At 46.4% G+C, this 17,542-nt stretch overlaps 1 long non-coding RNA gene across 1 annotated transcript; it reads left to right on the top strand.

The window, feature by feature from the left end:
- Positions 1–28: 28 nt before the first annotated feature.
- LOC121358700 lies at positions 29–6,353 on the top strand. Its single transcript, XR_005955934.1, has 3 exons — positions 29–366; positions 4,749–4,834; positions 5,913–6,353. It is a non-coding gene; the product is annotated as an uncharacterized LOC121358700 (long non-coding RNA).
- Positions 6,354–17,542: the final 11,189 nt, after the last annotated feature.

The raw sequence follows: 17,542 nt of genomic DNA, 5'->3' as shown, positions 1-17,542 counted from the left end.
GGCTGGCCCCGGCGCCGCCAAGGTCGTTTCCCGCGGGAGGAAGGAGAGCGGGGCCGGGGCCTGGTCCGGGGGAAGCCGGGGAGGCCCCGCTGGCGGCGGTGAAAAGCCTGGGGAGGGGGCTGGGAGAGGCTCGGCTTCCCTCGGGACGCCGCGGTCTGGAAGTGGGAAGCTGCGGGTTGCGTGTGTTTGACAGGTGTCACGGCTCGAGGTCTCGGTTGGTTTTTGATCCTGGCCGATTTTTAGAGAACAAAGCACATCCCGGGATCCGGCACGGTGTCAGAATTTAACCAGGTGAATGGAAAGAAATGAGAGCAATAGCACCGGCAGCGCAATTCCTCTCTCCTGCTGCTGGGGGGGAACTGACAGGTAGGAGCAGCCTCAGTGGTGTAAAAAAGCAACGCTGTTATCAAAAATGATTAATATTTGAGGAATTTATTTTGGGCACGAGAAGGAAGTAATGCCCAGTAGGAGTTTCCAACAAATGCTGGAACCTTACCAACATTTTAGTCCCCGTGAAGGAAATGAGATACTCAAATTGTGTTTCACTTCTTCATCTCTACGTACTAACCCTTATCCTAAGACCTACTTTTTGCAGTAAAAGCACAAAACAGCTGATAGACTTCTGTAAGATAATGAGATAACAGAATAAGTGACTACATTGGTGTTTTCACAGGCTGAAAAAATACAATTTTGTTTGCTTTAAAAACTTGTTCCATCAACAGACTGCTATAAATACAGATTTTTTTTCTTATTTTGACATCCACAGTAATTGAAGAGCTGAAAAATGGTAACCTCCAATAATTTGTTCATGTTTTTCACTTCAGAAATGGTGGGGCTAATTACAGTATTTTCCTGCTTGCTTTTATTGAAATCCAAGGGAGTTGGAGGGGAGAATTCACAGTTCCTCATTTGAAGCAGGAATTGTTAAGCCATACACCAAAAAAGGCTCTCAGATTTGTGTCTTAGCATCTAAGGCCCCATTCTGCCATCCTTGCCATAGTGTCTTGCAAGAAATCCAGGATGGACAGTACACAAATTGCTCTAATATGAAAGGGGAAGAAAATAAGACAATTAAAGCCATCCTGTCAGAATAAAAAAAAAGAAGAAAAAAAAAGACGGTGGGGGTAAGATTTTCTTTTCGACTAATGATTGGGAATAATGAAGGATGTTTATAAGCGACTCCCATCTTTGAATTGATAGCAAAAGCAGAGCATTGAGGATCTGTCATCTTTTTCCCCCCCTTGCCGTTAGCAAGAGGTTAAAATACTTGCAGGGTTCTGCAGCCTTCAGCAGTGCTCACACTGACTCATGCTGAGACTTCTGAACACTGCACTAAAAGAGGGCTTTGCATCAGGTCCTGTGCAATTTGGCAAACAGAATGAACAGAGAATTCACCATTCAATGATAGATGAAAAAACCCATATATATATATACATACACATACCCCTCTTCAAAGAACTGAAAAGGGTGGGGATCTCAGGGCAGACAATTGTCTTTTTGTGGTTGTACCTTCTTTAGCAGCAATAACGTGACAGAATTGACACAGAAATTTAGCTTGTGAGGTAGGGCACGATTGCTTGTGGCCGGTGAGAGTCCAAAAGCAATCATCCTGTGCTGCTGTACAGCCTTCCACGGGGGCTTTGCACACCCTTCCAGAGACAGCAGCCCAGGGAATATTTCATATCATCACAGCACTGCAGCTTTCCCAATGAGCAGCAGGGTTTTCTCAGGGCCAGCGCTGGCAGGGAAGCAGCAGTTGTATGAAGGCTTTTACTCTTAAAGTCTCAATTTCACAGCTACAGAGAAAAGTTTGGAAACGCGGCCTGCCTGCCAAAGGTGATTTCTCTCTGAGGTGGTTTGGTTTGGGTTTGGTTGTTTAGGACTGTGCTTGCTTCAGCTGAACAGAGCTAAGCTGCTCCTCAGTTAGACTGGGTTTAGAAGTTACAGCATTTCTACCAAACTGCTCCAGGAGTGCTCACAGGTGAACTGGGGCCTTGTAGACAAGGATCAGCTCTGCAGGGATAGTTGGTGTCCTGGCTTGGAGATCCAGCAGCTCTCCCCCTGTAATTTGTGTGTGGGGTAGAACTTCAGGAAGTGTGTCATGGGTTTGGCTCTGGCTGCACCTGAGAGAACCAAACCACAAAATGCAGAGCAAAGGGAGCTCGGGCAAGCAGGTCTGCTTGAGGTGTGCACTGTGTCTGAAGCTGGGTAGGTGCCAGGGGCTTGATGCAGCTCTTCCACCCTTGTGAGCAGGGAGTAATTCCCCTGAAGCTCACGGGTCTGAAGTTTCAAAGCCTGAATCAATTCAGGGTCTGGCAAGATGGCCTGATCCCTCCTTGCTCACATCCGTGCACATCCCAAGCAGTCAGAAATCTTTGATCCCATACAGGTGCCCTGCTGACATAAACTTCACTTTCAGCTACATCTTCTAGGGAGCATCAGAAAGCGTCTATCATGTTGAGGGGAACAATTGCTAAAAATATTTGTTCTTCTGCGCATAATTGAGATTATTTTGTTGATAGTTTCACACAAAGACCTTTGGAGCCTGGCTTTTTTACTGCACCACAGCTGTTTACAAAATAAGATTGTTTAGTTAGTTATTGACCTTAGGAATACCTTTAAAAACCTGCAAATACTCACTTTTAAGTGAATAAAAGCAGTGAATTTCCTCCATCTATGTTTACTTTTTGAACACATTCCCATCCCTTAGATTAGTGACTAGAAATGTTTATGGAAAGACTTTTAAGCCCATTTTAGAGGGTATTCATAGAAAGCAAAATTTTATCACAAAAACACAGTCATCTTACCAGGTGTTAATTTATATTCTGGGAATGCAAACCAGTATTACATGTTTGATTTGTTCAGGATTTTAGCTCTGCTGATTATCCAGTCTTGTCTCCTTTTCTGCCATGCTGATTCCTAGTCCTCTGCTGTGCCAGGCATGGAGAACTGAACATTTTATTTGTTCACTTCACACCTTCTGCATTTCCCTCTTGAACAGAGGGCTTCTTTCTTGAGCAACAGTGAAACTAAACCGCTATCACAAAGCAAACTTGGGGCCCTGGAATATAAAACCACTCCCTGCAATATTTAAATTCCTTTGAAAACCATCCTCTGCTGCAGGCCTATAAACATTGTCCAGCTGCAATGAGTTTATCGATTCTTGGAAACCATCTGTATTTAGCAAAGAAATAACAATACCGTGTGCTGAAACAGAGATAATTGCCATTTTCTAAATTTAATTTAGATACTGGGTGCTTCTGATCTACTACCCTGTGAAGCAGAACTAGGAACAAAAGTATACAAGTGTAATATGCCTACTTTTTTAAAATTACATTCATCTTTCTAAATAGTTATGTGAAAAGTATTTGGTTTATTACAGGACAAACAATTTGTGTTGTTTGACAGGTTGAGATTTAAGTTTAATGTCGTTACTACCATCACATAATTATGCTCATGTGCATTCTCCAAAAGTTTAGCATCACATTCCCAATCCCTTTGCTTTGCAAATGACCAGGAGAGAAGATCCAGAGCTCTTGTTGCAAGAAAACAGAGCTTTATCTGTTTATCTAAAGGCAAAATAATCTGTAATGTTTATCCCTAAATCATGCCATTTATACACATTTGTAAGCTGCTCTTCACCTTGGACTGTGTTCTTCTGTTGGTTATAATGTTTTCAGCTGTCCAGTGTCTGTCTCCCCACACAGCACTGCCAAACACCAACTTCTATAATTTTAAAACTCAAATTACTTCACTATTATCTTATAAATGCTTCTGCTCATACAGCTTTATTTCCTGGTTTACAAACATTTACAACCTAATCCATGAATGCGTAAGACACTGGGTTGCTTGTATTATTCCACTACCAGAAGCCACATGACATTTAGCATATTAAAATACAATAATGTTAAGTCCAAAGTTTGAACTGCAATTTAAATACGGAGTTTGTCCCCCACGTGTTTATTGTAGAAATTAGCAGAACTTTTATGTATGTAGAGCTCTGAAATAGCTAGTGGATGCTTGTGTGCAGACTTCCCCAGCCATGTGTGCCACCTGCAACATCTCAGCATTACCAGTTGTCATCTGACTGCAGCCCATCCAAGGCAGAGCCTGGGTGGTTTTTCCTGCTTAGGAATAGAGTGGCACAACGGCAGCACTGGAAAAAATACCAAAAATGATAGCAGTGAATCAAGTACATTCCTCTGTTGAATGCCAAGGGTCAGGTACTTGTAGCAGGGTTGCTTTTGTGTGAGACACGAGAACAAGATTTACTTGTAGGAAACCCCTGGTGAGAAAATTTCACACACAAAAATCAGAGGAAACAAAGCTGTATGTGGACCAGGATGCTGAATTCAAGAGTAAGTTACATCTTACGAGGTTTTTGTCCAGCTCAAATTGGAAGTCCGTCAAAATCAGGATTTTATTGTAGGAGAACTACCAGACATTTATTGTGAGTCATGACCACCTTACACATTGGTGCTGGCAGAAAATGAGGTGTAAATGAAAGGAACAATTCTAGTCATATGGCAAAAATGCTTTTACATGTTAATTGTGCTGCAGAAAGGTCAAGGTTGGATCTTTGTCAGTGGAGGGATAATTTGCTTTTATGGTTTATGAATGTGCCTCTCCAAAACTGAAGAAGTAAGAACTAAGGAATAGATCAAAATTTTCCTGTTGCTTCTGATCTGCTTTTAAAACAACCTGCCAGAGGCATCCTGCAATTTTACTGGCTTATCCTGCATTTCCAGGGTGACCATGCAGTTCTCAGGGCTAGAGCATCTCCCAAGTAGAGAAGGATGCAGCAATGAAGTGTCCCGGCTGTCGTTTGTGGCAAGTATGTACTGATTTGCCTCTGAAAATGTTCTGTAGGCTTTCAGCTCTGCAGAGAAGTAGTGTGAGGAGAGGGGTCAGTGGGGTACATGGCTCTTCAGTACCACACCGTGCATCTTCCAGCATGGTCAGATGAGAAGGGGTGCTTTCCCTTTGCCAGGACCTTTCCCATCCCCTTCCCATCTCTTTGTTTCTAACCATTGCCAGCCTGCTCACCGTGGCAGACACAGCAAGCACAGTTCTGTGAAGCTTCTAAAGAAGCTGCATAGAAGGAATAAGATTTCCTTTCTCTTACCCAGTTTCCAGTCCCACACATCCCAGATGGCCTGGTCATGACACAGCTGTGAGTAAGACACCTATAGCAAGAGTCCCATTCACACTGAGGTTTAGAAATGGAATCAGAAAGTTACAAAGGGACAAGCTTGTCGAGAAAAAGAAATTTTTGTCAAGATAGCTCTTAGTTCTGTGGCCAAATGTCAAGCACCATCTCCAGGTTCAAGTGAATTTCCTGTATCTTCATTGATAAGCTACAGAATTACAGAATGGGTCAGACTGGAGAAGACCACAGTGATCAGATCCAACCTCCCTGCTGAGGCAGGGCCATCCCAGAGCACGTGGCACAGGAGGGTGTCCAGATGGTTCTTGAATATCCCCAGTGAGGGAGACTCCACCACCTCTGGGCAATCTGTCCCAGTGCTCGGGCACTGCACAGGGAAGTTCTTCCTCATGCTCAGGAGGAACTTCCTGAGCCTCAGCTCCTGCCCCATTGTCCCACTGCCTCTTGTCCCGTTGCCCAGCCCTGCTGAGCAGAGCCTGGTCCATGCCCTGGCCCCTCCCTGCGGGCACTGGCAGACATTGGTGAGGTTCCTCTCAGGGTCTCTTCTCCAGGCTGAGCAGGCCCAGCTCCTCCAGCCTCTCCTCAGAACTGAGGTGCTCCAGTCCCTTCATCAACTTTGTTTCTGCTGGACCAGGAGCTCAATGTCTCTTATACTGAGGACCCCAGAACTGGACATGGTAAATACTAGAAATAATAATAAATTTGAAAAGCATAATGCATTAATTTTGGGACCACTTATTTGCAGCTGGGTGTGCCATTCCTCTCCGAAGAGAAAGACCCTGGCCCTGTTATTTGTCTGACAGCGTTTCTGTGAGCCTCAGCCCTCTGGAGATGTGCCTGGAGCTGGTGCTGGACATCCTGCCCTGCAGTGGGAGAGAGCCCTGGAGCCTGCAAGTCCACAGAGATAAGTGTGGAGCAGGGTGCCACACAAAAACCGAGATAAAGTGATTTACTTAAGGATAAGAATGAGAAGACACCCCACCCCCTGATTGCTTTAGCCCTGAAGTGCCGATGGAGCTGCAAGTAAAGGAGCCTCTCAGGTGGGGCAATGGTTAATTCACTGAGAAAGCAGAATAGCTTGCTCTAGATTTAATTCCCACAGTAGTCCTCTCTTACCTCTGTTGTAAACCTGAGGGCCTGCATGCAGACGGGAATGTTTCTGTTAGAAATACTTCTGACAATAAATACTGTGAAAATCAGCATTGTTTTGTTAAAAAAAAAGAATGGATGTGCACCTCCAGTGACCTCTACTTTTCACTTCACTGAAGTGATTATAGATGACTTTACTTCTCCATCAGTGCCTTTGCTGTGGACACTAGGCATTGTTTTTACCTCACTGCCTGTATCCAGGTACACTGAACTTTTTACTCACATTTCCAAATGCCACCTCTGTCCCAAACTGGAGCAGACTGTGCTTTTGCAACAACAGCACTTTAAAACTTGCTGCTGTGGTTATCCATGCTGAAGGAGCGCCCGGGGTCGATGTGTAGGTACAATTTCCATCCACAGCTCCGCTTAGTCCTCGCTGACTCACCCACCAGCACGGGAACAGGGCAGGGGCTGGAGAGACGTGGGTGACAAGGGTGGGGACCATGGGTTTGTCCTTCAGAGGGTGAACGTGGGAGTTGAAGCCTGGCCCTGCAGTCAGGAGAGCATCAGATGTCCTGGGCCAAAATAAGGGTCAGGGCTCAGCCTGGGTGTTTGAGAGAGACACCCAGGGAAGCTCCTGGCAGGAACCGGGGAAATCTGCCAAGCTCAACAGAGAGGTCTCCCCGTCTCTGGTGTGTATCCAGCCCTGCTGAGGGACAGCCAAGCCAGTGCCAGGAACTGGAAAGTGAAACTGCGCAGAGAGACAGGGAAGAAAAAAAAAAAAAAAAAAAAGCGTAACGGGAAAGAAATCCAGGCTGAAAAGGAGGAAAGAGCACCAGAGTGAAAGGCCGGCATGCTGGAAATAATTTGTTCGGACTGAATCCACCAGCGGAAGGGCAGAAATTTTGCTGTGCTTGGGAATGTGGCGCTTGGACTCGCGGCTTTACTGACAGCATTTCTTGTGCTCCCCCTCCCGTGCTGAGCTGAAGCCAGTGAGCGAGAGGGAGGGAGGGAGGCAGGGAGAAAAAGCGAGGCCAAGAGCTTTCTGCGGTCGGTGGGGGGCTATAAATAGCCAGTGAAGTCTTCTAATACCAATCGGGTGCGTCAGCAGGGCCCTGCCCGGCCCCGCTCGGCTGCGGCCGTGCCAGCGGCAGCGGGAGCTGCACCCGAGCCCGGCTTGGCGGGGATGGAGCCGGGAGAGCGAGGCCGGGAGGTGCCGAGGGGCTTGGGCGCTGTCTGCCGCAGTCAAGGGGAGAAATGATCCACCAGTCCCTACGAGCTGCCTTGCCTCGCCCGGGTGTTGCAAAGCGTGTTCTGGTTCCTGCTCTTGCGACTGATAAATGCTCCTTGCTGGAATAAATGGGTGTTCAAGGTCCGTGTCTCTCCTGACGTGGACATTCAGAGGATTTTTGAAGTCCTGCTGTGCTGTTTGCTCCCCCACCTCACTCCTCCTCTCCCCGTTAGTAAAAGGTCAGAGGAGGAAGATGAGGAGCTAAAGGCGGGCAAGATGCTCAGGCTGGTTCAGTGCCACCACTCAGTGACCCCTCGTCTGCAGGTTTCAATGCTGCTCTCAGAGCTGACTAAAGGCAAAAGTGTCAGGGATGCTAGAGAGCATTTCTAGCCCCAATTTCCCCTGTCACCGTCACTCCACACCACTGGAGACATCCCTCCCGTAAATAAAGCTGCTGCTCCTGCCTGGTCCTTTTAAACCACTGCTGTCTAAACCAGGTTCAGGACTGGAGTGATAGAGGACCTGGCCCTTGCTTTCCTGAGCTCCTGCTCTCAGCTCCATAGCAGCAAGCTGTGGTAAAGCACTTCTTCCACAGAACTTGTATCTAAGGCAGTATAAAATGCTTGCATAATCATGGAGATGAATTTTTATACTAATTAAAATGAGACTCCACTTCCCCCCCCCCCCCCCCCCCCTGGAGTTGGCTAAGAGCAGCCTCTGCAGGAGGAGGTGCAGTTTTCTGTGAATATTTCAATAGCCAGCAGGTTTACCGGTGTCCTGGGGTGACTTTATGATGCTTGTATTCCCATTCGTCTGTTTAGCCCAGAAATAAGTTTTGCACCTTTAAGACTGGTTCCAAGAGGGAAGGGGAGAGAAGCAGTGTGGAATTTGTCATCAGGAACTGCACCTGCCCCCCCACATCCTGCTCCTGGACTGTGCTGTCTGTGGATGGACAGACAGCAGGACAGGGCTCTCCTTTGCTCTTAGTTAGTTTTTAGCTAGCTGAGGCAGAGAAGTTCCCTGGACTGTGGTTTTTCTTTTTCTTGGAGCTGTTCAAGCCTGCTCTGGCCTGAACACCCAGCAGAGCACCAGCAGCTCCACCTGTGACCCCCTGGCCGGGCCTGGGCCGTGGCATTTCCAGCACCGAGGGACCGATCAGAGACCGAGTGAGCCGAGCTGCAGCCATGAAAAGGACTTTCTGAGTGTGTCATCTCTTCAGAGCAGCAAGGGGTTTTATTGTTTAATATTGTTAATTTTTTTTTTTTTTTTTGTGCTGGTGAATGCTTTGCCTGTTAAATAAACAGGTTTTTTCCACTTTTCTCCAAGGAAATCTTGTCCCAAACCAGTTGGGGAGCTGCCACTTGAATCTGCTTTCTAGAGGAACCCCTTTGGAGGTTTTATCCCAAATTTGCCCTAAACCAGGACAACCAGTACAAAGCCCAGGACAAAAAGGGGATGATGAGGTTGTGGTTAATCTTTTTGGTATCAGCGGAGATCAGTGGCACATAAGGAACAGCCCGTGGTGGGCTTTGCTGTCTCAGGGGACACTGCAGTGCTTGCAGCAAGTGATAAAATGTCACTGAGAGAGAGCAGGACCATCTCCACGTAGGAACAGGTCGCTTGAAGCTGGGTCACTCCAAAAATCACTGCATCTGAAAGCTTCAAAACACTTATTGTTGAGAGCATTTTAAAAGGATGGATGCAGAAAGAACTAGCAATCCTGCCTCCCCCTCCAAAAGAAACCACCCTAAAATCCAGTGAATAAAATACTTTATATCAAGTTTATGTCTAGTCTAACTTTTAAGAGGAGACAGTGGAGTTGGAAGCAATCAATAAGTAACTATAACAATATTATCGAATATAAAATGTAAATATAATAAATTGTGCACTGAATGTTGTAGCTGGGCTCACCCTTAGATGCGCTTTTCTGTTTCCCTTTCCACCCAAGCCGTGTTCTGTACAGGTTGCAACAGCCTGGGGTGTACACAGTAGTGACCTGCCCTGTTTTCTCTACACCAGACAAGTCCCACTCCTGAGGATGTGATGTCTTGGGTGCCCATGTCCTGCTGCTCACTCCGTCATGCCAGAAGTGACTCCATCATTCTGCTTTTCCTGCTCTGCCTGCTCTTAGCAAAACCCAGCTGGAGCAGGAGCAGCCTCCCTGGCAGACCTGTCTCAGCCACAGGAAACCTCAAACCCTGTTTCCCCGTCTCACAACAGCCACCTCCATGTCTTTATTAATCTGGATAAATTTGGGTATGTATATTTTTTTTCACAGGGAAAATAAAACATGATTTAAAAGAGGTTTAAAACTTCTTTTCTTTTTTTATTAACAATGAGGTCCACGCTGACAACAGGATGATACCAGCTGGGATCTACCTTTCTGATCTGAAATCATGAGGATTACTCACATGTCTAAAAATAAGCCTATGCTGAAATTCCCTTGTTGGATTAAGATCTAAACTCTGCAATTGTCACTTTTCCCACCAGTGTCAGTGGCTTAACTAAATATACTGTCTACACTGCTGCCTGACATTCCCAGATTGTTTCTCTTTCCCCTTTCACTGGAACTTCTCTGTGTTTCTGTAAGTTTATTTTACTTTTTGGTTGCTTGCTTGTTCTTCTCACCAATTCATCACCTTTCCTGCTACATTCCTTTCCCCAGCCATATATGATCTCCCATTCTGGTCTTTCCATTTCTTCTCCAAGGTTTGCCACCCACTGCTTCAAACCTGGGAGAAGATACCCAAACTACAAATTCCTGCAAGTGGTGGGGAAAGTATATACAAATTTACCCTGGATTTGTGTCTCTTCCATGCAAGAAAGGGTAGAAGTGTTCCCGGGGTTGGGCCAATTTGCTGGTAGGGACACTGTGGTGTCTAATAAGAGTTGTGCTGACACAAATTCATTTCCAGGTGGCACACAGTCTTTTGGATCACTCTGATGAAAAAAGTGGACTCATGGTTTAGTCACATGTAGAGAAGCAACCAAGAGCAGACATGGGGAAAAGGCAAGGACTTCATGTGAGTTCAGCATTTCATTCTGTGCTTTAGAGTAAAAAAGTTCACAAACAAGTTTTTAATGTCTTAAAGTTGCATGGAGTTTGACAGCACCCATGTGTGAGGAGGACATCAGACACTTTTGAAGAACAATTACCTCTATAGCTGCTTGACCTGGGTGTAAACCTTCTCACATAGGAGAAGGGAAGTCACAAATGTCATTTCTCATAATGCAGTGTAAGCTACCCCCATCCTTGCTTACAAGAAATAGCCCTCTCTGTCCAGAAGGAAGTAATTTTCCCTCTCTGAGCTGCTTTTTTTTTCTTCTGGGCCTTCCTCACCGCTGCATTGATAAGTGTCTTAATTTGAGAATTTTCCTAATGCACAATGTGTGCAAGATTAAGCTTTTTTCAAGGATTTGCTGGTACAAAAGAAATATATTTCACAATAAGAAGAACAATTGCCATTCTGAATATCAAAGCACAATGATACACACTTTGTAGTTCTGCTCCAAAGAACACTTTTGTTTCAAATTCCCTCTTTTCAGGAGCTGCTTCTTCAGAAATTTCTCACTGTTGTTAAGTAGCCCAAAGGGGGATTTCGTGCGTGTGCGTGTGTGCATGGGAAGTTTGGCATAATTCATTCAGGATATTGAAGTAATGGGGTTATTCTAAGCATGAAACGAGCTAATTTTCATGCCTTTTGGAAGCTGTTCTCCTGTTTGCCTAATTTCAGACTGCTTCCCTTTTGACGGGTTTCTCCTGTAGTTTGCAGCTGATGTGGCTGGTCTGCCCAGGGCAGCAAAGCTGACGCCCTGGGACTGGTCCTGCCGTGGGCAGCAGGCTCTTGCCCATCACCTGGGGTAAATCCTGTCAGTGTGAGCACAAGCCATGGGTAGGGCCAAGGGAAACCACAGCCTGCAGTCTCCTCACTCACTCCTCCCAGCAAGACCCCTCCATCACCTGGAAGTCTCATGGTACCCCCGCAAACAGATAGGGGTGTCATTCAAATTTGGGAGGTGCTGGAAGCAATCTTGCCAGGCTCATTGCCTCACTGGGCTGAGTGAACTGTGATTTTTACCTCACTGCACTCAGACCCTCATCTCCTCACCAAAAAGAGGAGACAAGCAGCAGCACCTGCTCTTACAAGGGACACATCCCCCAGTCCATCCCACCTCCCTCATGTTAGTCCAATTAACCACAGGTTAGATGCTTTGAGTGTGTTTAGAGGTCTGGAAGTGAATGATGCCTAAAATCCCACTGACAGCACAGGAGGCTGGGTGCTGAACTGGTTTAGATGCTTTCAGACCTTCCCATCCCACAGCAAACTTCTGCTAAGCTCCTACTTGTGTCTTCAGGGATGAAATTGGGAGGTTGACCCGTGAGCATGCACGCTGTGCTTATCTGCCTGTGCCGAAAGCCTTTGAAATCCTTTCCCTCAATTTGATAAGACAACAATTTACAACTGACTTATGCCATATCCCAGTCCTTCTCACTGTTATCCTGGCTGTACAAGTGCAGTGTGCATGATTCTGGTGATGATTTATAACACCCATAAACACTGCTCCTAACTCAGCCAAGCCCTGCAGTCGCCCCACAGCCCATATGATGCTGTGATTATGGATATGTATAACACATATGACAAGAGACACTCAGGGATTTGGGGAGGCCAGACCCCCAAATTCCAGCGTGATGGGAGCTGCATGTTGTGCCAGGCAGAGGAGGGATGAAGGTTTGCCAAGCGAGGTTTCATTTCACCTCAGAGCTGTCCCATGCTGCAGCTGGCAGGGGACCAGTGCAGCTCCTGGCATCTTTTCTCACCATCTCAGGGTGGCTCTGATTTATGCCTGGCTCCAGTGGCCCTCCAAGGGCTATCCCATTCAGTGACATCCCCTGTCTTCTGGCCTTCTCCCATGATTTCTACCCAGACCTGGTTTTAGGCAGAGAAATAAGGATTACTCTGCTTAAACTTGGCATATGTGGAGATCCCAGTTATACAGGATAAGTTTTATGACAGACAAAATATTTGTGTGACATGTGAACTAATCAATAAAACAGCTATTGGTAGTGGAACTGAGCATGTATGTCCCTGGCAGCTGAGAAGGTGCATTCCCAGCCCTCGAAGCTTACAAAACAAAAGAGATTACCACTGAAAATTTAATTCCAAACAGTGAAATGACAACCAAAAGAAAGGATTTTGTTTTCCATCTCCTTTTTTTTTTTTCTTGAACTGAACAGTACCTAACTGTTTAACATGCAGGGAAGGATTATTTATGTAGGGCTCTTGTGTAGGTAAAGCGCCACGTCCTTGGCCCTCTGCCCACGTAGCTCAGCGCGGGATCTCTTGTTACAAATTGCAGCTGTGTAACATAACAGGAAACGTGAGGCTTTAAGTTATTCCACTGGAAAGATTAATTATTTGGAAAATAGTTATGCAGCAGCTTTGTGTATTTTTGGAGCAAAGGTGACCAGCACCATCTTAAATTTAAAGAAAGAAAGTTGCTGGGAAAGGAAAAAGAGGAGCTTTGGGGAGTCAAAGAGTTTTGGGACAATTTTATTTTTATTTTTTGAAAGTAGTGTTTGAAATGTTTGCTATCATGGAAGGAGCAAAGCTGATCTCCACAAAGGACAGGCCTGGCAGGGTGAGGGTGAAGGAGGAAGATCTGTTGGATTCAGCTGGACCTTGACCCTTCCCATCCAAAATCTCACCCATCTGCTTGGGAGGAATTATGGGAATCCTGCAGACAGGGGAGACAGATGAGAAGTGAGTTTGGAGGCATAGGCCCAGTGTGGCAGGTGGTGGTATCCCCAAAAATATGCTGGCACAACCCATGGTAAGACACCATACTCTGGGGAGCCTCTTCCCTCCAGGCAAGCACTCTTGAAAAGGCAAACACAGTATCTGGAGGGGAATTTTTTCCATGGGGCAGGGGATGGGGTGACAAGTGATACTCCCTGCTCACCAAAGTAGTGTGGCCAGCAGGACCAGAGCAGTGATTGTCCCCCTTATGCAGCACAAGTAAGGCTGCACCTCAAACCCTGTCTTCAGTTTTGGAGCCCTCTCTACAAAAAAGACATTGAGGTGCTAGAGCATGTCCAGAGAAGGTCACTAAAGCTGGGAAAGGGTCTGGAGAAGCTTCTAGGGAAGCACTGGAATAGGCTGCCTTGGGAAGTGGTGGAGTCACTATCCCTGGAGGTATTTAAAAGACGTGTGGATGTGGCACCTGGGAACACGGTTCAGTGGTGGCCTTGGCTGCGCTGCCTTAATGACTGGATACGATGACCTTAAAGTCCTGTTCCAACCTAAAGCATCGCACAGTTCTGTGTCAGTCCCTCAGCCTTCCCTGGGCAGCTGTGAGCTTCTTTATAGAGCCAAGCTCCCAGGATTTTAATTTGCTCCTCTGCACGTGAGTGATCGCCCCAATTAAAGGAAAGCGCTCCAAGAGCCAACTCACTGCAGTGCCTAAGCATGGGTGACAGCCAAGTCCTCCCAGAGCCTCTGCAGATGCTTCCCAGTCACTTCAGAGAGATCTGTGGCCAGAGCAAAATATCTCCCTGATTAGGATTCCTCTTTGATCCAAATGTGCTTAAATACTGGAGCCCTCTGGAGGCATGTGGTTTGGACAAAGACGTGGTAGTTATTTTTAGGCAGCACAATGCACCTTTTAGTAAAGTTTTTCCACTCAGACACTTACTGCATGGCCATTTTGCAAGAGCAGCTATTCCAGAGCTAGCTTTGAGCTAACCTGGTCTCCTGGGGCTGTTGCCCACTGCAGTGACAGGGACCTGGTGGTCCCTCTCTGTTTGCTCAGCTAGAGCTGCTGAAATTAAAGCCCGGAGGGAGAAACCCTTCTGCATGAACATCTCAATGGGTTTGGGGATGAAACTCATGAAAACTGTGACTTTTGGCCTGGCAGTTGTGCCCTTGGACCCCTCTCCTCTCCTGCAGGCAGAAGGAGCAGGCAAGAGGTGCCCCAGCAGCAACAAGATGTAGAATCTAAACCATGTCCATCATCCCTCCTCCTTCCGTCAGCAGGCTGGGGAAGACTGTTTTCAAAGCAGCCCATTTTTCACAGTCCCTTCTGGGAAAAGGACAATTAATAATAGAAAGAAGATGCATTCAAGGTGTTATTGTCTCATAATTTATGCAGGACAGTCCATTATTTTTAATTTTTATGTTTCAGGTCCTGGCAAAGTAGAGCATCAGTTTAAGAACGGGAGTAAAGAAAATTTCCTATAAAATCAAGAATGTTTCCTACGTAAGTAGCAAACCAAACAGAGAGAGCGGTCTCTTAACTTTCCAAGTTTTTTATTTCTGCCTCATTTGCTGCTACCCCAGACTAACCAAAATCTCCATGTTTGTCTAATATAAAACCCCATATTTTTGCAAAAGTCTTCAAGCCACAGTAGTTTAGCTCTACCACAATAATTTGACATTCTACTATAGCAAATGTTACTATATGAAACAAAACACTGTATATTTAAGGGGGAAAAAAGAGGAGGAAATTATTTAATTTAATGTAGTAATTTCAATGCATTTGATAGAAGACAGGAGGCATATTTTTCACCAGCCAAAAAATAACACCAGTCAAAGGCTACTTTCTTCACTGCATTTGCACCTCATGTGGCTGTTGGCTCTTCTATACCCATAAATGCACTCCCAAAGCAGACTCCACAAAATTCTTCCTGCCTGGGACCTGAAGAATCCCACCCTGCCCCATAGCCCACATCTCCTGAGTGATGCCTGGACAAATCATCTCTGGTATCACCAGAGCACAAGTGAATTGCAACTCAGCTCTAAGCTACCTTGCATATCATTGCATACCACTAAGCTGTCTGAGATGTCCATGGGCATTCCAATGGAAAGAAAGACCTGGAGAACACCAACTGCCAAGCTGTAACTCCTGCTGGGAGAAATATCTCTTCTGTTTTCTGGGGCATTGACTCCAGGGACAACCCAGGATGACAAAACTCCTTATTTGGGTTTTTCAGAGAACTGCTTGAAGCTGGGTGAGACAGACAGAAGGCAAAAGTGAGGTGTGTGGGGAAAAGGTCAGCGCACAAACCTTTTCCGAGGAAAAAAGAAGCCACTGTGCCTAGCAGAAATGTGGTTAGGTCTGAGGCTAGCAAAGGCTTCAGCTGAGAAACAAAGACAGCATAGATAAGCTGAGAAGCTTTCAAGAAAACAGGTATTTTGGGCAAAGCAGCCAACCTTCTACATTCAGAAGTCACCTGAAGACAGAAGGTGCCCGGAAGAGCAAGCTTTTATTGCCAGCTCACGTACAACCTGATTGCACAACCAGAACCGACACCAGAGGGGTTGGTTGACACAGTGGTCTTTGGAGTTTGCCAAAGAGCCAGATACTCCTTGCCATGGGGGAATTGTCTTCCTCACCCTGGCACCTGGGTCCTGTAGCTGCCCGTAAAAGAAGGGGACAGGCACATTGTGCAGGGGGCAGGTGGCACATTGCAATGGCTTTTTCAAATAATTATTGAGAAGAAGTATTACAACAATTTTTGGCTGAAACAATACAAATAAACACTGTGGACAAGTTCTGTGAGCGTGGCTTAGGGAATCACTGAAATTAATATTTATCTCTTGATATTTCAGAGTGCTGGGACAGATGATTTCAGGAATGAAGGATTATTTGGCAATATAGCCCTGCTTCTGGTGCTGTGCAAAGAGCAGATCCTTAAGTGAGCAGGCAGGCAGGCTGTGAGTTATCCTGTGCCCACTCACACTGATTCATGCCCTAAGGGTAGAACACCAAGCTCTTGCTAACCTTCCTGCAGGGCTGGGCATTTCAGAAACCACAAAAGAACAAGAGAAGGGCTTCAAAAATAAGACAGAAAAATAGTGATTCTCTTCATACACCACTCGAGAAATAAACAAAATGTTTATAGTAGAGGCTGTTGCAAATCTGGCATCTCAGTTATGTGCTGGGGTCAGACTGCTGCCTTCATAAATCTCTGTGGGGTCCTTCCCTCGAGCAGGGCATTTGCCAGGTGAGAAAAGCAGTGTGAGCACAGGAACCAAGGCTCCAGGTGCAAATCCCTTCCTGATGGGGGAGGCTTATCTGTTGCAGGGCCCCACAGGGCAGAAGTTACACCAGCCTTAGTGCTCCCCACCCTGGCTCTGAGGGTTTCCAGCCGGTCCTTCCTGCCTCTCCTTGGCTGCTGCTCCCCCACCATCCTGTTCTGGCCCTTGCTGATCTCCCTGGAGCTCAGAAGAGGCAATGGGAAGGTCTTAAGGAGAGAAGTCTGGAAAAATCAGGAATGCTTCCTAAAACCCTGGCTTGTGTGACATCCATCTGCTCAGAGTACACATTAGTGGGTTGTTATTTCTAAATTGAAAGCTGTGATAAACTCAGCTGCTGCCGGCTCCATCACATCGTCATCCTTCAGAGTTAATTTCATGGGATGAAAGGGGCTATTCCCACTGCACAGATAACTCCTGGCCTGCATGCTAGGGCAGACCTCTGCATCCTACTGTAACAGACCCTGGGCCTTTTTTATTTTCCCAGAGCTGCCAAGGGAGCAGGGAGGGGGTGCGAGTGGTGCTGGGCACCCTCGCGATGCAGCTTGGAGCACACGTGGTGGCTGTGCTCAGCTCCCGAGCACTGCTGGAACCATGGTGGAGCCTGGGAGACCTCTGAGCCACCAACAGCAGCAATTAAGTGTAATTATCTCAGGGGAGTGTGTGTTACATGGAAACACAGTCCTGCCATGAGCGCTGATGTTCAGAGGTAAACACAGAGCTGAGTGGGGATATGAAAGTCAGCTCTCTATGAATTTTTAATTTATTTTTTTTTTCATTTTCATGCTCACTGTTACAGAGCTGAGCCTTAGGGGGTTGATTTCTTTACAGAGGCAGCGTTCAGGTGTTTGAGGTTCACCCCACTGCCCACCACATGCAGTAGTGATGATGACCTCAGCAAATCCTGCCCATGGGGGGATTGGTGAGACACTGCCATGAGGAAGTGAGAAATCTCAGGAGCTCTCAGTGTGGTAGAAATTAGGGTGGAGAAGGTGAGGTGAGTATCCAAACAATAGGTGA

Source organism: Pyrgilauda ruficollis, unplaced genomic scaffold (assembly GCF_017590135.1).
Source record: "Pyrgilauda ruficollis isolate IOZ18807 unplaced genomic scaffold, ASM1759013v1 scaffold4, whole genome shotgun sequence".
NCBI lineage: Eukaryota > Metazoa > Chordata > Aves > Passeriformes > Passeridae > Pyrgilauda > Pyrgilauda ruficollis.
Note: the sequence above shows the minus strand (reverse complement) of the source record. Positions and strands in the feature narration are given on the sequence as shown.